We start from the raw sequence: 24,546 nt of genomic DNA, 5'->3' as shown, positions 1-24,546 counted from the left end.
ATTACTAAGCGATAAAATCAAAATACTTAGCATCGTTGAAGGTTATCCAAATATAAAAATGTGTTATACAATATAACACAAGTTTGTATCCCCAGGAACTGCAGAAAGATTGATTTCTGCAGATTATTTTTCCACAAAATGTTCTAGTGATACATATAAAAATCTAGTGTTCACGAAATTAGTTTTATTCTATTCACTTAACCTAACACCTATATTTTGTTATATATATTTTTATTTTAAACTAGTTCACCCGGCAAGCAAAAAAAAAACTAACTTATTGGTGTGTAAGGTGTGATGTATGACTGGAAAAGGCATGTAGCATTGTGAACGATGAGGGAATATAAAAATAACAAAACACCCAACATTAATGTTCTTAATTTATTATAATTTATTTTAAGTAATAATTATTTATATCATTAATTCATTACATAATATTAATCTCTTGATGCTACAGCGTGAACAATATTTTTTGTTAGCCCGTCTTTAGCTAATAAAAACAAACTTGAAAGATGGTTTACCCACTCGAGAGCATGCAACGTATAATTGTCCGTGTGAAAAACATGGTCTGCTCAAATCTAAGCCACACACAGACATTGTTTGGCCTTGGGATTTATTAATAGTCATTGCACATGCCAATCTCGGAAATTGAATACGCTTAAATTGAATTGGCACATCTGTGGGTATAATAGGTATTCGTTTACTCCGATAACGTTTTTCATTACATTTTCACAGCCGTGGCGGGTTCACATTACGAAGCAAAATAATTGGAGATCCAACTTTCAATTGTTAGTTGTGCGGTGGCATGCCCGGCAAATTCAGTGAGTTCAAAAACTCTGTTGGAAAATACACAGCTTCAAAATTTATATGATACCAAGTCCGCTGGCAATAACTGTTGTATCTTCAGATTCAAAATATCAACGTCCACGTTTTTTGCCGCTAAAATTGCTTTTTCTGCAAGCCACTGGAGATTTATGTAATTGATGTGTGAACACGAACACACGTTTATTAGTTATTAATAATAAATTATATTCAATAATATCAGTTACCAATAAGTAAATAATAAAGTTACTTGAGCATATATTTGATATGAGAGTTACACTGAGATAGCAAAAATTTTTAAATACTACGCTTGACGCATAAACACTAATAATAGCCGAAAACTGTAGAAGGAGTGAGAGAAGGCTTATTGTTTGAGAGAAATAGGAGACTATCTTCGTTGTCATCTCTACTCCCTGCTGTTTACTGGGTGAGAAGTGATACCGGTAGACACATGGAGACGATAACTTACCAAGTGATAATAATTGATGTTATCGAGCGGGATAAAAAATGATAAAATTATTAAAATGACTATTAAAAAGCAGGGGTTGGTAATAGAAAAGGAAAATTTAGGGTTGTATGTATTTTTAACGCCACAATAAAAAAATAAAGAAAAAATTTATCCAAAAAATAAAAAAAATGTTGGGGTAGACACCCCTTATCACTTAGGGTTTTGAAAAATAGATAACCGATTCTCAGACCTACTGAATATGCATAAAACATTTCATAAGAATCGGTCAAGCCGTTTCGGAGTATGGGAACGAACATTGTAACATGAGAGTTTTATATATAAGATAAAAGCACTTAAAATAGTGTAATTTGCATTTCGTATTTACGATAAATACCTGCGAGATAATATTCTGTAGTCTCTGTGTGTGTTTTTGTGTATAATAAACCGACCATATAGATGCAGTAATATTATTTACATATAACAAAAAATAAACATCAATAACAACCCCGGATAATAAGCAAAATACAACCGTACATTTCCGAATGAAAATTCTTTCATTTCATCAAATTGTGTTGACTAAATATAAAAGTGACGTTCACGAGAAGGGTCCGGCTGAAAAGTGTGTTGCCTCGGGCAGCTGGATAATATTTAACAACAGCAGCAAAAGGGACCGAAACACAATAATTACCGGGGGGTTACAAAACAAATGGACCATCTTTGTTAAGGGAGATGAGTGTGTTTGACAAGGGGCGTGTTTGTTTTGTGTTAAAATAGCACGGGTTCTGTTTAACACCTTAACTTTTCCACTGAATATGTTATAATTTGAATATTTCGACGGTACACGTGAATTACTCGTGTTTTATTAAATTTATTTAATGTATACTATGCGTACAAGGATACTGATTTAAGGCATAAGAAGGCTGTTAAATTTCTATGGAGTTTTAGCAAGATTACTTTATAAAAAATAGACAACGATGCATTTAATCTTAGAAATATTTAAAAATGTTGTCTTTTTGAAAGCTATTATCTTAATTCTATATTCGAATGCGATGTATTATTTTCATACCGTAATTAACCATAATCGTCATTATCATTTCTTAACCCCCTTTCTGACAGTACTTGGCAAGGCCTGAAAAGTCCCGGGCGTAACGTATTCCCATCAAGAGCCACACAATCATTCCAGCACCGCTCTAACATTTCAATATCACTTTTGTAGAACGACTTATCTTTTGTCTCAATAGGCCTGCCACCAGTTGCTGTCCACTCAAATGATCTGAAATGATCGTTTTGATTTCGGAGTGAAATGATAGATCCATGTTTCAACCATTGTCACATATCGACGCAAAAATTCCGGTTTTATACGTTTAAAAATGGCCAAACACTGCTCAGAATCATCAACACGTTCATTAATACAAACAATTGTATTGCATTTTTTAATTTTTTTCCATCAAGTAGCAATGTAAAATTAAAGCATGAAATTGTTTTTGACCCAGTGTTTTAAAAATAACAAAAATAATGTCACTCTTAGCACAATAACTCGCAAACATATGAATAGAATGTCATGAAATTTTAACAACTCAACAACATTTAAAGCCAATGCTATATAGACTAGGGACTTTTCAACCAATGTGTTGTATAATAGCATAGTAATTAATTAATCAGTAAATAGATTTTTAAAATAATAGACTAGCTTGACTAAAATTTATGAGATAACAACATTCTATGGGTTAAATTAGCCAAAGAGGATGAAATATAAATTCTATTAATAAAAGATCTTAAATATACTAAATAAAGTAATGAATATGAGGCAACATTACGGGAATTATTGAATTTGAAAATATAAAGAAACATATAAATCAAGTGCGTTGAAATTCTAAGGAGTAAAATAATACTGCATTCTTAAGTGAAATTGCATTTGAATATAAAATTTAATCACAAGGATCATAAACACACAATAAAAATCAAAAAGACATTTTCGGTATTGTTTAGACACATCTTTAGAGATATATTGGTGATTGAAGGTTTAATAAGCCAATCAATAAAAAGTAATACGAGATAAAAATATGCTAACAGTTTTAAAAGAGAACAAACTTATTAAGAAAGATATTAGGGCTAATTTAGTTTTAAAGGACTTTCTTAATTTGAATTTGTATTGTAAAAAATTAGTACAATGTATTTTATTCAATTATACAAGTATTGTCTATCGATAGCCGCTACCTTTTATCATCTTTGAGGCAAATTACATTTTTTGTTATCTTCATACTAGGCGATATGTCGGAAGAAGTAATCATCATAAGGAGCAAGATCTAGAGAATATGGCAGATGAGGTAGCACTTCCCATTTTAATATTTCCAAGTATATTTTCACCGGTTTTACAGTATGTGGTCGAACGTTGTCAAGCTGAAGTCACCTATGTTGCCGTCTATGTTGTTGTGTTGTGTCCTTGCTCGTATTCCAGCAGTTTTTCAGGCATTGTTCATTGGTCTCAAACGCATCAATTGTAGTCGACAGCAATCCCCATTGATGGTTTGATCGAGCAATGCCTTCAAATCTCCGTCTTCATTTTTTTGACTGTACAGAACGCTTTTTGTCTTGACTTCAATGACCTTCACTCGCCTAGCTGTTCATATTGTAGTAAACTTCCCGCAAATGCGATTGACTCGATAGAAACTTATACATTTCAACGCACTGAAAAAATGTTTTCATACTTCGACGAAATGAAGAGTGTAACTTGTCAGAATGTATTATATGTCAAATATGTATTCCTCAATTATAAAATTATAATGACTTATAGCTATAGTTTACACTAAAGTTCGTATGGTGGTTCGCTTCAATCTTCTGACATCCTGCGCGCTGTCCAGCAATTGTATTGCTCCCACGTTAGTATCAAATGAAGAGTGTAACTTGTCAGTGAGACTTTAACAAGAGGTTGGTTACAAATGTACCCGATTCAATTTAATATACAGTAACACCATCTGTTGCAAATCCTTTCAGATTCTTTTATAGGCCTAATATTTGTTATTTTCTACTAACTCTTATACTTATTCTGATCTATAAGGTATTTTTTATTTAAAAACACATGGCACATATATCAAAACTACTTATCAACTACTACAATTATCTACTACTTTCGTCTTCATATTGTTCAAGTGAAGGGCTGAGATTTCAGACCTAAACCTAATGAGCATTTGGTGGATATACCTCCACTTGTGCGCTCCATAGAGTTTTAAAACACAAACAATTTATCTATAATATATTATTTTAAAGGGTTTTTATCTTTTCAACCTTCAGATAAGTCCACTGTTTAGAGCAATTTTTTTGCTGACTGTTGGTACCCTTAGATCTTTGAACACTGAAAACTTATTTGTACATCTTAGATAATAAAAAATTTACGAGTGATAGTATATAAGTCTAATGCTTAATATTGTAATATAAATATTACAGTTCCTACGTAATTGGAATCAAGTCTATTTTATTTATCACAGCCAACTATTCATCAACGTCAATTGTCATCCTAGTCTATTTCTTACGTTTATCCAACCTTTATAATTAAACGGGCATATGTTTTCCACGGAATGGTAGGAAAACGTTGAGAATTTGAGGCGGCGAACCTGAAACACAATATCTAAATAGAGGGACCGAGGAAATAGGCGAGCTTCCTTTGTTTGTCAAGTTTAGGTGTGTTTGTCCACGTTAACATCTCCATTGTGTGTAAGGTGTAGTTCACGAGCTTTTAGCTTCAATTAACTCTGAATGAATATTTTAAGGTTTTGATTGGAAATGTAAACAAGGCCTTTTTGTAGGTAATGTTTATTATAATAGAGTATCTACAATTATTTGTTTTGATAACATCTTTATTAGATACGCTTTGTACAATTTTAATTATAAATTAATTTATTACTACATTTCATTTGTACTTGGATTAATTCACAAGCAAGACGAGTGCGAGAAAATATGTATTCCTCAATTATAAAATTATAATGACTTATAGCTATAGTTTACACTAAAGTTCGTATGGTTTGGTTCGCTTCAATCTTCTGACATCCTGCGCGCTGTCCAGCAATTGTATTGCTCCCACGTTAGTATGATTTAGTAATCTTATTTCGTGTTTCAAGGCGAAATCTTGGATAACTTTGCAAATCCATTTGATTTCCAAGTCATCGTGCGGTTTTTCCTTGATTACGTAGCGGTAGACATTGGTAATCAATCGATGAATCTTGTTCTGACAACGTTGGATGACTAGTTGATTTGAATTTTTAGTGCAACCCCATTTTTGCACCCCTTAGGTCCAAATTGGCTAATCTTCCAACTAGCCAGTATAGTTGTTCTATTTTGGTTCTAATGTGTTTTGCTTTTTCTCTAACATGATTATCTACAAATGTACTACAATGTCATATATGTAACGTTCTAGCAATCAAATTAATGTTTGGCACCTGATAATTAATTGGTTTAAAATTAGCAAAAATTGAGCCCTATATGAGAGAATGAAATATGTTTATCGTTAAACAACATTTAAAAAACAACAAAAGTTATTTATATTCAAACTATACTGCTCACAAAAAAAATGTATTTCGTCACTTCGTAATTCAATTCTTATTATTCTAAAGTTAAGAAAAGTGAGTCAGTCGGCTTGCTTGTCCCCTTTTGGCTGGTTGGAAGGTTATTTCCACTATGGATCCAATAGAATCTTGAAACTAGTTAGGTAATTATTTTATTTATATTGAGAGCAAAACAAAAACTAATTTTTTACTGAATAAATTCTGGTGATTTCTCTCTGAGTCTGATCAGTGGGATCAGCCGTGTTCTTCGATCTTCAAGGTCCTTTAGTAGAATTATTTTAGTGTCCGATTACTGGGCTTAAGATGAACAGGAAACTGGAAGCAATGCAGAGTAGAGTAGGTATGCTTTCAATAACGTTGAATTATAAATTTTCAAATTTGGAACTATAGTTATATTGTTAGGCATTCCAACTATAATGAAGTCTTTTATTTATTATTTGCTTGACAGAATTTGCCTTTTCATATTTTAACATTTCGTTCAATTTCCTAACTTGTTTCAATCCAATGCTCATTTTATTTCAATGTGGTTTAATATAAACTGTTTTAATATATATATTTGCTCAATTGAGTCTTCCACTGAGGTTTTTTCTATTAAGGAAGGAATTTTTTTGAAGTGGCATATAAGAAGCTGTGTCTGATGCTTTAAGGTTACCTAAAAAGTACGCAGAGTTAAAAAATCCGACGCTAAAAATATACTTTGTGATTAAAGATGAATTGTCTTTAGAAATGTTCGCATGTTAATAATAAAATTTTATTATTTGAACGTATTACGCTATGATGATTAGGCACTAGCAATTGAATAAAATAATAAAAAATTGTTCCAAACTAACATCGAGCCTTCCAAAATGAAAAATCCTATATATAGTAAAATTATAACTTTTTACGTTCTAGCTACAAATTCAGCAAATAAAATGGTTTCTTGTATTTTATGAGCTTAACTGTTTCTAACCTTAATACCTATCCCGTTTCTAAATTGATAGTTCTCCCCTCCTGCTGGCGGGCATCAAAAACATCTCAACAACTATATCCCGCACACACGGTGGCATAATCGACTCATTGAGTGCCTTTCCATTTACGACCCTTCAACAGCAGGAGGAAAGCTGTTAAAACAGAAACATAGCTTTTGCGTCTTGCTAACAAAAAGGTTGTAGTGTTTAGAAATATGACGTCAAAACATGCGATGTAGGTTATTTATTGAATTGATATTCTGATTTAGCAAGATGAAGCAGTTCTTTAAAGCTTATTGTTTCGTTAGATTTGCAATTTTAAACATTAAGGGCTATGTAAAATTATTCAGGGTTATCGAAACACGATATTTCTTAAGGAATGTAGTGTATTATCCAAACAAAAATAAGTGAAAATTGTTGTTAGTGAGAGATATAATAATATAATAATTAGCAAACTTATTTTGTGTAAATATAATCATCAACTAGCTTAATATTGAACTGTTCGACAGTTTCCTATAATTATCCATATTTTCGAGTTAGTCCTAGTAACCAGTACCTATAAGTTCGTAATAATTATAATAAATTATATTGTATAAATTATAACAGGTCAATTGAAAAGTCCCCGGCCTACTATAATAAAGCACATTTTTTTGGCAAAATTTGTATTTTTATTCAACATAATTCCCTCCAAGGGTGATACACTGATTATAGCGACCCTCCAACTTTTCGATACCATTTTTGTAATACAATTTGTCCTTTGCTTCAAAAAAGGCTTCAGTTTCGGCGATCACGTCTTCATTCGACGAAAATTTCTTCCCAGCGAGCATTCTTTTGAGATCTGAGAACAGGAAATAGTCTCTGGGAGCCAGATCTGGAGATTTTTCAAGGTAGTCAATGAAAATTACTCCATGCGCATCCCAAAAAACAAACGCCATAACCTCGCCAGCGCCAGATGGAGCCATGTTTCATCCATTGTCATATATCGACGCAAAAAATTGGCTTTACTACGCTTGATCATCTTCAAACACTGCGCCGAATCATCAACTCGTCGTTGTTTTTGGTCAAAAGTGAGCTCGCGCGGCACCCACTTTGCACAGAGCTTTCTCATACCCAAATATTCGTGAATAATATGATTTACATTTCGCCACGTCTAAACTTACCATCGTTAGCATACCAATCCTTGATGGTTGTTTTTCCGAAACTCGACATCAAGCCAAGTTTTTTTCAACCGTATTTTTCCCTTTCTTTTGCATCTTTTTCTGCATCTTGTGGGGACTAGGGCTAACTAAAAAACACATGGATTTAATTCTAGTATCGCCATCTATGTGTCAGGCTGGGGACTTTTCAATTGACCTGTTATACACAGAACTATCTTCTTTAAGATGTCTATGTTCTAACCTCTAAAAAATACATTTGTCACCGTCCTTTGTTTTTTTGGTTCATACCTTCAATTTATCATATCGAATTCACCTTTCAGGATCTTGAATTCCATCTATTTGGACTTATATATAGATGATTGAATAACAAGGTCCTTTCGGTTGTGCTGAGTCTTCATACCAGAGAGCTTACAAATCTAATATAAATGCGGATATAATATATATAATATAAAATTACTGTATTTTAAAATATTATTTCGACATTGCTGTACAATTTGCTGTGAACAATAATTGCGTTGACATTATTTTAAAACATTTTTAAATATTCTTCATCGCTTACTGACGTTGTAGCTTTAAGCTCGCATCGAAAAAGACAATAAAATTAAATTGTATCATTCGAAATATATATTACGGTAAATAATAGACTTTTACTCTATGAAGTAACAGTCTTAACAGGACTGTAAATAATTTTCTGCATTAACTGAATACTTCTTTGAGAAATTTTTCATATTTCGATGCGAAGGTTGCTCACGAAGTACCTTCAAACTTGACATAAAGAAAAAGTGATAAGCTCAGATTGTAACCTTTTATACTAAATCAATGTAAATATTCATCAATCACTGTTTCCATTTCCGCAAACTCGTTAATATTACTTTTGAAATGAGTTCCAACTTTCTTATGTTCTAATCTAAATGTCACTGCACTGACAGGACGTTGGGATTTAGGCATAGAGAAATAGAGATTTAACTTAATTGGAAATTGTGAAGAAATGTTTCTCGACGTCCAACATGTAGATGTCGCTACTTTTAACTTATTACTTTACTTAATCACTACGCTATAAGCCGCGACGGAATCTGATTGGCTCACTTCGTTTCTATGGTACGTTTGTTATTTATTTATTTTGAGCGCCATTTTCAGTATGGCTGTCATAAGGAATAGTACGTTTAGAGATTAAATTATTAGTTCATTATTATATATTAGTCGGTAGTACAAAAAGTAAAGTGAATTATTGATCTAGGAAGTGTTGTGTATTCGGATGCACAGATAGTAAAGAAATGCAGAATCGTTTTCTTTCGAAGAAGCATTTGGATTTCATTAAACAATGGTTGATAATGTTAAAAATTCCAAACCAATTGGATTAAGTATCAAAGAAATTTATGTTTTGTTGTTGTAAGTTGGTGTAAGTTTATTCATATATATTCAAACATCAAATATAGATTTTTTAATTTTACAAATTAATCCCCTTCCGAAAGAAGCTATACAAACGGGTATATACTTTTCTTCTTGAAGCAATAGTTGCAGCTCCAAGTGACATCAATTTAATAACTACCTTGAGAGGTTCTTTTCATTAAAGAAAAAAAGTTTAATTATCCATATATCCATATAAATATATTGGCTTAAGGCTATTTAACCAAGATAGTTTTTTTTGGATCCAGCTAATAGATTCAGGAATACACATCCTCGGCTAGTATGTTTTACAAGTCATTTCAATCGTTTAACATAAGTTAATTTTTTTTCATCTCATTGGACTTAATTAACCAATCAAATTACTTGAATGGCCATTTATGCGACCTCTGGATGTTGGGCAAAGCAAAACTCTGCGTCAGAGTCCCCCATTGAGTTGCATCTCTATTACTCTATGGATTTAGGCACGGTTTACAAAACTGACATTGACATAAAACTGAAATGACTTTCCTGCCAACCTAATACACGCCGGTTCCAATATGTTCGGTAATTTTCTCCGTTTATAACCGGTTTAGGTTAGATTTTTATGAAAGCGGTTTATCTCTTGCATAAAATATATCTCAATAAAAGTTAAAATATTGTCCATAAATATATATTTATGATTGAATTATATATGGTTTATATAAAAATATATTAGATATAAAATTTAATTAACAATAAAACGTATCAGACATTAATTCTGTTAAAACCTATTAACTTTTCATTATTGCAATTCTATGACATTTTTATTTTAATATATTATATTTTCATATGGGAAAACATAAATGCCGGTAGGAGGATTTGCGATTTTGATATATAAATATATACATATATATATATATATATATATATATATATATATATATATATATATATATATATATATATATATATATAAAGTGTTTTGTGTTAAAAGTGACCTTTTTTTCAATTGTGGAACTTTATATGTTTATTATAAAGTATTTTTGTTTTTATTACCCGATAAAAAATAATCATAATATTAGTATTGTGAGTTCATGCTGGTTTAATTTGTGAAAAATAATATGTTAGTTATTATTCACAATCTTCACCTATTTTTCGGATAACATTTGGATTTCGTGTCAAAATATCATTTTTCTATGGATACAACCGATCAAACGATTTGGTAAGATCTTCAAAAGAACGAAACTGTTATTCATTTAGATTCGTTGATTTCTCAATTTTTTACGACAAAATAAATAAGTTGTAGTTTTCATAGTGAATCCATTTTATATATACAGTAACTATTCGATACAAAATTCCGTTGTTTTTACGCTTTAGAAGCAGTTGCTGACGTATGAATACAAAGTGATTCAATGTCAGTAAGTTACCATATGAATTAAGGTAATCAATATCCTTCTTTCTTAATCATTTAACCTCTAATAAAAGATTTCCAGCTATAATTGTTTTGTAATTAAAATTAAAATCTGTATCTAATTTGCTTATATAATAATGAGTAATTAGCTTTTGTAAGTTTGTACTAGTTCATATTGATTATTTGTACTCTAATCTTTATGAAGCACGTGTTATTATCAACATGCCTAAATATATACTTAAAATTATATATATATATATATATATATATATATATATATATATATATATATATATATATATATATATATATATATATATATATATATATTCAAAATACGTTTTAAATACTTAATAAAATATATGGAATGGAATAATGTCGGCTTGGAAGACGCAGTGGTTAAGGTGACAAGACGGTCCTCCTAACAGTAGGAGGCGATAACAGTGATAAGCGTCTGTTCGAATCTTAGTGGGACATGGTCGTAAATTTATATCTGTGATTGTCTAAAAGAAAAGAGTGTAAAATTCGAAAAGGAAAATGATACCAGGCAAGATAGTAACCAGGCTGGCGAAAACCGGATGTTTTCTGGAAGGATCTCCAAGTTGGTAACTCGCCTTAATGCCGAGGACGGTGGTTCGGAGCCCACGTTGAGCAATAGGTCCAGTCCAGATAAAACCTAGTCGGTAAAAATCTCTGAAATATAACAAAAAAAGATTCTAATTAAATTTTTAACATGAAGAATAATAAAAACATTACCATGAAGTCTGTTTTTTTTGTATGGTCTGTTTATTGTGAAATGTATGCTGAAATTGATCATTAAAAGCAAAATGTCATTAACAAGACTTGCAAAATTAACAACTTAATCCCGAATTACGCAATTTAATTGTTAAAAAATCGAATTAAAATTTGACGGGCTACTTTTTTCGCGTTACCGCAATTAAATTTTCATTCCCGGACATCTCACAACGGCCCAAACAGCACGCACTTCATAAAGTTTTCAAATTACGCCTTTCTTATTTGGTTGTCACGGTGTAACACCGAAACCCCTTTAGGTAATCCTTCAATATTAATTCAGGCGTTTTTTTGTCTTGCTTTCAACTGAATATATTTCAACTATTCTCATTTTTATTTTATTGTGTAAGCTGATACTATAGCTTTTTTGAAAAAAGTGTATTTCAGAAGTAGTTTTTGAAAATTCTAAGCATTTTTTCTTTTTACGCTAATTTTGTGGCGATTTTTCTCAATGCACCACTAAGAAGTCCATATTTCGCAGTTACATCAAAATACATAGAACCAAATTATAATTAGTAACATGTCTATGATCCATTATTGTTTTCTAAATGACTATACAATTACATAATATTCCAGTGTCCTTGTGAGGAGATATATGTTATATCACGTGACGGATACGAGCGTGGCTACGAAGACTAGTGGGTTTATGCATAATAAGGGTCATAAGGGTCCAGGTACAGGAATTTGGTTTATATTAGAACATATTTGTACCCTCAATATCGTTTTGTGTTCGCTGTTTCACAGTCGCCACTTCTTTCCGTGAAATAAAATAGTTCTTAAAATAATATAAAAGTTGTTATACTAAACTCTTAACATAACGTTAGTCATGTACTTAGCGTTGGATTATCCCTAGCTATTAACTGTTCCAATTAGGAAACATTCAGGCTTTGAAAAACATCTTTCTCAGCCATAGAACGTTGTTATTTGGAACCAACAAACCAGCAAAACTAGAGTTGGGAACTATCGACTGAAAACAGTCGAAACAGTCGAAACACTTTCCTTATAAATTGTGAGAGAGGAAAGGACGAAGATAATTGCTTGGAGCAATTAATTTTATATGTGTTTATATTTTCCAAAGGTAATATAAGCGAGATATTTCTTCACGTGCTAACTTAAAAAAATAAAAAGAATAAAGAATAATATTAACATGAAATTAATAATTTCATTTCAAATGAAGTAGAATTACTTCTATATTTAAATGTTCTGTGGATCTATAAAAAGGAATGGAATTTTTTTTATGGAATGGAATAATATCCTATGTGTTTATCGAAAAATGTTTTATCGAATTTTAATATATTAATTGCTATTTTCAAATAATATACTATAATAAATATAAACAATACAATAAAACTTAAACAAAACCTAAAAACTAAAGATGTACAATAACCATAAATACTAAATATAAATTAAACATATACCTAATCATAGAAAAAAAACTAATTCATGACATAATTAAAAGTGATTGCACAATAACTGCTAGAGCTTTTTTAAATAAAGTAAATGCTTTATTTATTATTGAACGGAAATATTTTTTAAAAAAACCCAGAGAGTAATCGAAATATTACCTATTATTGCCATAAAAACAGTGAAAAGTATATTACTATTTATCATACCCAATTTTAATCTTTTTACCCTATTACATTAAATTAACAATCTTGAAAAATATCCATCCAAAATGCTGCTCAATTAATATACAATATATTGTTATTTTCAAGCAAACTACCAAAAAAAAATCATAAAACTATTTATATTACATATAAATCTATGTGAGCATAAATTGGGTACATTTCTGTCAAGGTCGCGGCTAGCACGACAGAGTCAGAACGTTAAAAATCAGTCGAATGAAACTAGTAGAAACAAAAATAGTAACTAAAGATGACTGTCAGTCATTAACTAAAAATATAAAATCAGTCGAACCAAAAATATCGACTGAAACAATCGATAGTAAAATGTAGTCAATTACTAAACAGTCGACAGTCGATTTCAGTTGATAGTTCCCAACACTAACCAAAACTAAGGATTTCTTACAGGCTAGACAATGAAAATGTCATTATCAATTACATATATATATATATATATATATATATATATATATATATATATATATATATATATACTGATATATTTTGATTTTATATATATATATATATATATATATATATATAAAGATATCTTTGTTATATTATTAATTTCTTCGATTAATTATAATTCAAGATTTACTAACGCATTTCAAATACTGATTCTCATTATTACATATGATCATTTGACAGTATGCGTCGAAAATTATAAATTATGTTTTATTATTATAATTTAAATTAGAGATTTTTTAGATTTTAAACAATTTTTCTCTGAGTTGTCAAAACCCTAAACATTTTATTGCGTAATTTGACGATATACTTAGGCTATCGTTTTAGAGTGTCGCTTACTGAAACTTCAAGATTTAGAAAACTGCCTGCATAAAAGATAACGTATTAGAATGAAACTTCTCTGCAACATTTTATAAATATTAATAATTTTATGGTCTCTAGATCAAAGCACGTTGTGCAATAGGTAATATCAGTCCGATATTTTAGATTTGAAATGATTAGAAGGTGGCATCAGTGTTTTGATATGCAAAAAGAAACTTGTTCATGGATAATAACTATATAAAATATATGATAAAGTTTATGAGAGACCACAAACTTGCTCTCACAGCTACTAAAAAGACTACGTAAACTTAAGGAATTTAAATTGCGATCTTCAAACACTTAACCAGATTTAGTTCTATGTGATTTTTCTTTGTGTATTTAAGAACAAGGCATTACGATTGAGTTGATAATATTTTCAAATTTCTAATTACAAAATTGGGATTTTGACATAAAACAGCAATATTTGTTAGTGGGGTAACAATGTAGCGCTTAAAAAAATAATTTAACTTAGTTTTTTTTAGTTTTTATTAAAGGTATTTATAGTAAATTTAAAAAAATATTTTTTCTTCTTCATCAAATACATTTTATGAGCAAGAATAATGATTAATATAAACCACTTAATTTTGCACTAAAAAATCAAAATTATCATCTCATTAAGCCAATATCAATGTTCATGAAATAACACAATCGGATTATTAATAGCGCCACGGAACTTTAACTATAAGAAATGAATGATTGTATATGAAATAAAGTGGAAATTGCATTAACAGGATGTAAATTATTTAATTCTGATTTACACTGTAAAATCAAAATTATCATCAAACTAGCTTAATATTAATCAATCTTCATCCATCTTAGTTCGTAAAAATAGATCGTCCCAAAACTTAAGGGTTTCACCTCTGTGTATAAACTCGTTAGCTAAGGAATATATAATGAGCCCCTTCGAATAGTTTTTGGTCTTCAGTTAATATTCATCTAGAGACATTGTTTTGCTTTTGTTAGCTTTGTGTTTTCGATTGCACATCAACTTCGTCCGCTTTCCTTCCTTCTTTTCGTTAAATTTTCAAAATTAATTAACACCCTCGGCATTAATTAACCTGTTAACGGCGAGACTTAAATCAATTTTGATTTATTTCGGTCGGTTCTTTCCCCGTTCTCCGTCTAGAAATATGCCATCTCCAAGTTCGGGCTTTGTTCCTTTCAATACATCTACTGTACGATGTGGGATGATGTTAAAAGCATAAAAGCCAGAGTGAAAAATTTAATTGACTCTAAAGTGCTTTTCGTAAATTCAATTTGTTTCGAGTGAGAATATCTATAGCGTAAACGATATGGTGATTTTGGTAAAAATATTTTTTTAATTTTTACAGGCTTCTCCGTTGTCGACATCACAGCTTGGCATTTTGACTTTGGTGAGTACATATTGAAATATACATAGCTAAGTAAAACTATTTTATTGTATTTGTTTGATTTAAACGTCTGTATAATTTTTAATTTTTCCATTCAGTCCAGGAGATATTTAGACTTTTAGTTTCAATTTTATTTAGAGTTTTTTAGATATATTTTAAAGTCTCCTTATTATCTACTAGGATTTATCTGGACTGGATCTGCGTTTTATCGTGGGCTCCAAACCACGGTCTTTGGCATTAAGTCTACCGATTGGCGAGTGGCTAGTTTGAAGATCATACCAGGAGACATCCAGCCTGGTTACTGGCGTGACTGGGATCATTTTCCTTATCGGATTTTACATTCTTGCCTAAGGACAATCATAAATATTAAACAATTGACTAAATTTACGACCATTCCTCAGCAACGAATTCGAAAGCAGGAAGGCCGTCCTGTCGCCTTTAACACTGCACCAAAGAAGTCAGCTATTTAAGGTTTATTTAGATTGTTTATTTGGTTGGTTGGCCAACATTTTAATAAAAAAATGCTCTAAAATATTTAGACAAAAATCACCTATTGCCGGCTTGGTTGATATAGTGGCCAAGGCGACATGACAGACCTCCTAAATTAGCGATGTTTTAAAATCGTTTAAATTTGATTTATGTTGTTGCTTATATTTCTTATTATCAATGAAGCCAGAGTACAAAGGCCGAGAAGAAAATCATGCTCGTCACACCAATAACCAGGCTAAGTAAAACTGAATGTTTTCTGTTATGATCCATATATGTCATCTGTAATGATTTTCTGTTATGTTCTGTTCTGATTCGGAACCCATATTAAGAAGTAGGTCTAGTAGAAACAAACCCTAGTTGGCATGGAGGGGACTCTAAGGAGTGTAGATGAAAGGTTACGTTTAGTTTAGTGAAAAAATCAAGCATTAAGCGAATTTTTGGACTATTATCTCTTCTACGTTACTGTTGAAGTTTTCCAGAGCTTTTATTTGTTTGCAATAATTTTTTATTTTTTGTTGCATTTTCTTACTTATTATCCCCACCTTTTCAATCATTTTTTACTCTTATTTACTCCACTAGGAACAAACGTATGATATTTACTTTTGATTTTATGATTTAGACGATTTCAAAATGGCGATTTTGATTCATTACATCGTTACGGCCTAGAGTACCATAAAAATTGATTAAATAACTCATAAAATTTTCAGACTTCTTAACAGATTCCTAATATCTACGAACAGAAAACATCCAAATGAGAATCAATGTATTCAACGTTGCAGTTTGAATATTGTTTTCTTTGTGGCGGAAGCAGCCAGATATAGAGAATATACATATAAGTACAATATATAGAAAGTCATTACTAAATTTAGTTGAGGAAAAATTTTTTGGTTGAAATTAATTTGATTTCCGCCCATATTATATTTAATTAGTCACAAATGATCTCAATGATAACTCCTGTCACCTTTTGGACACCAATTTTTTATTAGATTCACTTGCTTCGGCATATATTAAAGAACTACCTTGAAATCCACTGTACGATTCATAACAACAAAGGGATTTTTTGAATCTGGCTATATTATAATCACATTAGTATTTAAAGAAAGTCTAGATCAGTAATATTCTGCAACAAATCCCTATGTAAAATTCAAATTTCAAAAATTAATTCTCAATTAACAAAAACTTGCAATTAAATAAACTTTTTTTTAATTTTGGTAGTTCATTGCTGTTTTATGGTAATTCCTGTTCAGTAGTTTAAAGAAACGAAAGAGAGGCGTCGTCGATTTGGCGGTCTGAACAGTGTTCGTACTTATTACGAGATACGACGTCCTATATAATCCCTTTCTTCATTGTTTCTATACGTTTCAATATATTCAGTTAAGTGGTTTGTTTCAATGGCGACACGACGGCTTTGACTTGATTCGCGTAGTATTAATTTATTGCCGGTAATATTCATTTACACTTGCTGTCATATACTCTCAAGTTTAGCATGCAGTGCGGTTTTGTATTATCACATAATCAATTAAAGGAGTACTCCACTCGAATCTAAATAAATTGTTGAGATAGTTATATATAAAATAATAGATTACGATAGTAAACTATAGATGTTTACTATTTTAGAAATGTCAAAAAAAATTGACAAAAAAATGTTTGTATCCCTTTAACTTGGATACGATAGATAGATTGTATAATGAAGGCGCACACTAAACTTCAACCAAATTGGTTCGGTAGAACTTGAGATATCATATCCACCGTCACGAAACAATTAGTTTCAAGAGAAACGCGTTTAAAACTTCACGTTCACTCCAAATAACGCGCCAGCTCAAAACGAGTAGCTTTCATTGGACGCCAATTACGCTCCAGCGCGTTAAATGTGCAGTGGTCTTTCTAAGCCTTGTATTTAGTTTGGCATTAGCAGTTTGCCATTACAGTTGTATCTGCATTATCTGAAGACTGTAGGTGAATCATGTATTTGCTTGGTTTAAATTTTTCCTTTTTGATTCATATGAATTACAGAATTGTATATAACGTGAAAAATATCTATGTATCAGGGCCCTCTAGTCTTAAAAGTGGAAAAATAGCTATGAAAAGTGCCGTAACTTTACAATAAATATTCATAAATTTCTTTTCCATATAATTCCTGTCATAAAAAGGTTACTAAAGGCTCCGTTCAAACCTACTTTCAGAGCGACTATCAGCGAACATGTTTTGAAAATACAAGACCAGAAGGAAGCAGGAAAGATAATAAGAAAGCAATGTAAAAATTGTTATTTACAAAAAAAAAAAAGAAAAAGCCCTATTTTTGTGTGCAATACATGTCCTGGATATTATGGTTACTATTTAGACTGCGCACAAATTAGTCATGAGTAACGTCTTATGGTTTATCTGAATAGGGTTTTTATTTATTTTGTAAGTTTTAGTCAAAATTGGTATTAGCTTATGGTCGTTCATTTATTTCTATTGACTTCTCAATTCATTAGAATATTTTGTTTGTTTGTAGAAACATTTGCTTAGTTATTTTTTTCTTTAATTTTTTCTTGCTTAATTATTTTTTTATCTTATTTTAATAGTTGATTGTTGATTCATTTCCATTATATATGTATACATATATGTATATATATATATATATATATATATATATATATATATATATATATATATATATATATATCTTCTAATCAACAATGTATTTTCGGCATTAAAATTTGACCTCAGTACCTATAACGCTCCTGCACGTGATACAAAAAAAATAAATTTTAAAATCTAAACTAGACACACGTTAAAGCACGTTAATATGAATATTTTATTGTTGTAATCAGAAAGAACGTAGTCGACTTCTAGGGTGTCTATTTCATCCCAGATCGGCAGCGAACGTGTTAAGGGCTTATTCTTAGAAGTGTAACCTTTGAAAATATGAGAAAAATCGTTTTTTTTTCAAATTTATAAACTAGAATTTCGCGTTAAATTAATAACTCACTCTTTAAACAAACATGTGCTGAAAAAAATAATATCATAAGTAGTATTCAGTAATATATTATCGTGTATAACTAGCAAGCAGTCATAAGCTATAACAAATAAATAAAAACGATATAGGAATTATGAAATAAAATGATTCTTAATATTAACAATAAAATATGTTTCTGATAACGTACTTTTTAAAAGTCAATCTCTTTCCAGTGTAAAAAACGTAACTTGTGAGAATATCATCTTTTTAAATGTCAAGGCGTTTGACTCCAACATCAACGAAAACAAATAAATCCCTACTTTCGAACCGTTTAAGGCCAGATTTTCCTCCACTAAAGCTGTCTCCTTATCCTCTAGCTGATTTTTTGTCACTTTAACTCCCCTTTATGGCGATCTGAATAATTCACGGCGTATAAACCAAGGCAATAACAAAAAATTATTACCTTTATTAGATTAAGTAATATTTATTAGATTAGTTATTATCTTATTTAGAGATAAACCAGAAGTTTGAACGCTAATAAAACCCATTTATCGTTACTGGTATAATATGATTATATTTAATATGTAATATATAAGTGAAACCACTGTTAATATTAGTTATTTAAAGTTAATTCATACAATCTATATTAAGAAAATAGAAAAACTGCAATTATAGGCGTAATTTTTTTATTACTCTTAGTAGTTCTACAATTTGCCCAAACGGCAATAAGTATTTATTATGTTTATATTATATATACATGGCATGTAGAAAATCATTTCATTAAGTGATCTCCTGTATAATACACTATTTTAATTAATTAGTCTACCGTAGCAAAACACATTTTTTTGCCAAAATTATTTTTTTTATTCAACATAATTCGCTTTAAGGATGATACACTGATTACAGCGACCCTCAAACTTTTCGATACCATTTTTGTAGTACGATTTATCCTTTGCTTCAAAAAAGGCTTCAGTTTCGGCGATCACCTCTCCATTCGACGAAAATTTCTTCCCAGCGGGCATTCTTTTGAGATCTAAGAACAGGAAATAGTCGCTGGGGGCCACATCTGGAGAATACGGTGGATAAGGAAGCAATTTGAAGCCCATTTCATCGATTTTTGCCATCGTTTTCACTGACTTGTGACACGGTGCATTGTCTTGGTGAAACAGCACTTTCGTTTTCTTCAAATGCCGACTGAAAAGGCCGTTTTTCGGCGATTTCGTCCTTCAAACAATAACGTTACGTAATAGTCGGTCATTCAAAATTATTTTGTGGATTTTTTAAATATTTTCGTCGGTAACAACCTCTTTTGGGCGTCCGCTGCGTTGCACGAAAACGTCTTAAGTAATATCTTATGATAACTTGTCCAATGGACGTTAGAACTTCATAAGAGGTCATTTGTGAATAAGCGACGCTCAGAGTCACTATCTCTTTTCTATTATGTTGATTTTACTGCAAATTTTACTTTTAATTCACTGCAAATTAAAGATAATAGTTGTATAGTCGCAACTATAAAATATAAATTACAACTATTTTATAAGGCAGAAACTGATGCGAAAATGGCAAAACTAGCTCTGATTTATTGATCATTTGAAGCATACACAACAGCAAGAGTTTATTTGAGATTTCTGCTTTAGCCTAGAAAGTTCTGCTAACAATAGTGGCAGGATCTGCTGTGCCTACTTCCCTTGAACTAATTGCACGTCCATTGTGGTTAGTGTTATGGTAGAAACTGGTATGTCGCGTGTTACTTTCCCTTCGTACCATGTGCACATGTCATACATCATACTAGCATGTTTATCATTGTTATCAATTTTCGTTATTATCTGTTGTGTGTTTTTCGTTGTCTCTTATGATTATCCGTCATTGTTATTGTTATTGACTGCCATGGTCATTGACTGTTATTTATATTATCAACAGTCATATCAAAACATTAACTGTCAGTACCATCATATTTTATTATTACCTGAAATTAAAACTATCTTTCCTGATAATTACTAATACATGTTATTTTTTTATAATATAATTATTACATTATTACTAGCCGTTTCCGACTGACCTACAATTTGTCTTTATGATAACTTAAATCTAGGTATATAACTAAGAGGATCCATCGACCCTATCTCAGTCTTTGGTGAAATAATGTTTATACATGTCACTGTTGTATTTTTTATTATATGCAACTCACGCATAACATTACACCAGATTAGATGGCTTGATACTTTTGAGTCTATGTCTTGATCTGGTGGTATTCAAGAGATGCAATACTTCAACATTCTCATGAGAATGGAATCTTTCCTCATGACCCCTTGCAATTCTCTGTGGGTATCTGAAGGTCTCGATGTAGGTAGGCAGTCCTGTACTATTTGGATATGCCCACAATACTTCGCAGGACTTTGTCCTGAAAAATTTGTATTTTGTTTATGTTACTCTTTACAGAACATCCCCATAATTGAACGCCGTATATCCATATAGGTTTCAGTATTTGCTTATATAATAGCAATTTATTATGTACTGATAATTGTGATTTTCCTCCAATTAGCCAATACATTTTCCTATATATCTAATCCAGATCTTTCCTTTTCTTCTCTATAGGTTCCTTTCCAGCGAAGTTTTGCATCAACATTCATTCCGAGATATTTTGCGTTATTGCTATAGGGAATGATAGTATTATTTAATGTTATTGTTGCTTGTACGATCTGATTGTACGTGAACTGCACATGACAGATTTACTTTCGTTAATTTTTATTTTCCAAGCTTGTCTCCAATTATTTATATTGTCACTTGCCTGTTGCAATTTTCGTGTGGCTTCTTCACTATTGTCTCCGACAGCCATAATCGTAGTATCGTCAACAAATGTAGCCATCGTAATATTCTCCATTTACGGTATATCACAAATGTAGAGTAGATAAAGCATTGGCCCCAGTACACTTCTTTGTGATACACCTGCTTTAGCTTCTTTTATTGTAGAGTAGTCTTCTTCTATTTTTGTTTAACTCTAAACATTCTGGCCATAATGTACGATTTTAGTAGTTCGGTGTGTTGTTTTGGTAACATTTTCTGTACTTTATGAACAAGGCTTTCATGCCAAACCTAATTGAAGGCTTGTGCTACATCTAAGAATATGGCTGAGCATACTTTTTAACTTTCGTAGGCCAGGTTATATTTGATATGTATTTTAAACTCACCCTTGTCAGTGAAAATTGTTTACTCAGGCACATTTTCACTTCGCTTTCAGAACTGTCACCTAACCATCTCGTTCTTAACATTTTACACGCTTAGAATTTGTTTGATTCCTTTGTTTCTTTGAAATTATTTGAATTAAAATAAAAAAAGCTTTCTAGTTAACGGTAAAAGTGGAGAGAATCTTGAGAAAGTTCAGATATATTTACAGCAAACTAAAATGTAAATGATGTAATTTAAATCTCGTAATATTAAAAAAACCCGACGCAAAGACCATAAAAATTTTCCTTAGCCTTAATTTTTGCGTTACTTGATATACATTTTTTAATCCCTGCTACAAATCGTGTAAATATTTATCTCCGATCTCGAAAGCTCTTGGCCCGTATTAAATTTCTCTTACTTTATGTTAAATGCCGCTGTTTTAAATTTCAAACCGCCATCTCGAAATGCCTCGAATACAAACAAATCCGATCATCTCGACCGACCGGGGCATTTTTTCCCCGGCAAAAAGCCGTCCCGCTTTTTTCTCCCCCGACTCGTTCCTTCCCGCTCCAACCTACCGACCGACCATCGTTCCCCCTCGCTCCCCTTTTCTGCCAATTTAGCGCCCTTTTCACGGGAATCCAAATCCGACGGTTTAAAGTGGAAACTGGATTAGGATGGAGGACATATCTAAAGAGGGTTTTAATACTACTGGAGAGCGTCTATTATACGACGTACGTCCTGTATATGAGACTCGTCGTGCGCAGACGACAGTAAAAGGACTTCAGCGTGCGTATTCATTGGCCATAACTGCACCTGCGCATTTATTCTAAACTAGCCTGACAGATTCAATGGCCAGGCGTTATTGTCTAGTCCTTCTGGTTAGGAAGTGTGTTTTTAATTAGTTTAAATATTTTAATAAAATTTCTTAAGGTAATTTAATTATTTATTATTTAACAGAAAAAATTAACAGGAAACAATGCGAAAATAAGAATACAAGGTGTTATATACAAAGTAAGTCTTGTAGTAAAGATAGTTTAAAATTTCTGGGAAGCCGTCCATAAAGGCTCTTATGTTTATAGTATGTTGAACTGGAACTTAGAGACCAAATGAAAGAAGAGCTAAGAAAAATTAGTAATGGAGCAGACGAATGTATACATTATAAAATTATAAATGTGGCCACGCCAATAAACAGAACAGTTGCTTTTGAGGAACACAGAATGCTCAGTTAATTCATAAAACATCATTGCTTCCACCAAAAGCAACCCTATGGTGTGGTATTCATGCTGGAAACATCATTGGTCTCTATATTTTTGAAAATGACCAAGGTGTTGCAGTTACTGTTACTGCTGAACGGTACTAACACATGATTCGAAATTTTCTTGTGACTGAAATAGAAAAGCAAGGACTAGAGGACACGTGATTTCAGCAAGATGGGACCAAAGCACACACAGCTCGTTCAACAATTCAATTATTGAATGACGTTTTCCCACGAAGACTAATTTCGCGAAGTGGCGATTTAGCATGGCCAGTCAGATCTCCGAATTTAACAGCACCAGACTTTTCTTATGGGTTTTCTTAAAATCAAAAGTTTATATGAATAAGTCCCAAACGATTTAACGTCTTAAAAACAATACTCGAATTTGAAGAAATTCAGCATCAGATGTTGCAGGATGATATGAAAAATGCCTTAAAATGAGCCGAAAGTTTCATAGCGAATCGCGGTCATCATTTATACGACATAATTTTTCAATCATAACGAAAAAAAACGTAGAAACTAAATAAAATTTGAAAACCAAACTTACTTATCTTTTCTCTGAGCAAAGTTATAGGCAATCCAAATGGTAGCGGGACTTTGGCCTATGTTGTCTAAGGTATATAAAAATTATCAATTTTAATTCTTACTTCTACTATAATCTTCAAACAAATTCAGTTTTCATATTAGTTAACATAAACACCTCTGTGGTCCATAGCAATCTACAAAATTATAACATTTTACTAATAATTCATAGCTTATACCCTGATTTTCGCCTCATCTGTCGCTAATTTTCTATATTAAAGAATAAATGATTATATTACCTCAACAACATTTTGTAAATATAAAACTAACCTAAAAATAGCTTCCTAACCCAACTTTTATAAATAACAACGCGTGTGAAATCTGTCAAGTTAGTTTAGAATAAATGCGCATGAACAGTTTTAGCCAATCAACACGTACGTTGGGGTCCTTATATCGACGTGAGCCGTGCGCGTTTCATTCGCTCGAAACAACAGCCCCAAATCCGACTCCAGATCGGTCGGTTCATTGAGACAATAGCTGATTGCAAGAATGCTAAAGATGCCGGCATGAACGTGAACGATAATAAGAATTCCTCGAATTTATCCCGCATTTTATTGGAGGGAATCTCAGACGATCGTGTGGAATGTCGAGAATCCACTAGTAATATGGGGGTTATTTTAACGATAAAAAAGGCAATTGAAAAGAAAAATTTGGATGGCACAGAGATCGATATGTAACAATGAACTTTAACAAATGTAAAGGACCATTGCAACGATTTATTTATTTATTTATTTCTAACTAGTCATATCATCTAGAATATCTTGCAAGTTTTTTCCAAAAATAATAGCCACTTCGT

At 31.5% G+C, this 24,546-nt stretch overlaps 1 protein-coding gene across 3 annotated transcripts in view; it reads left to right on the top strand.

Moving 5' to 3' along the window:
• LOC143198549 (ras-related protein Rap-2a) overlaps positions 1-24,546 on the top strand; it is a 134,736-nt gene that overhangs the window by 41,731 nt on the left and 68,459 nt on the right. For all 3 annotated transcript variants that reach the window (XM_076407852.1, XM_076407851.1, XM_076407849.1), the window contains exon 2: positions 15,277-15,318. The gene's annotated coding sequence lies outside the window, so the exon portion shown is untranslated. The remainder of the gene's footprint in view (positions 1-15,276; positions 15,319-24,546) is intronic.

This window comes from Rhynchophorus ferrugineus, unplaced genomic scaffold (assembly GCF_030347505.1).
Source record: "Rhynchophorus ferrugineus isolate W39M unplaced genomic scaffold, kcgeb_rfMv2 rfM6, whole genome shotgun sequence".
NCBI classification, from domain to species: domain Eukaryota; kingdom Metazoa; phylum Arthropoda; class Insecta; order Coleoptera; family Curculionidae; genus Rhynchophorus; species Rhynchophorus ferrugineus.
This window is presented reverse-complemented; position numbering and strand designations above follow the sequence as displayed.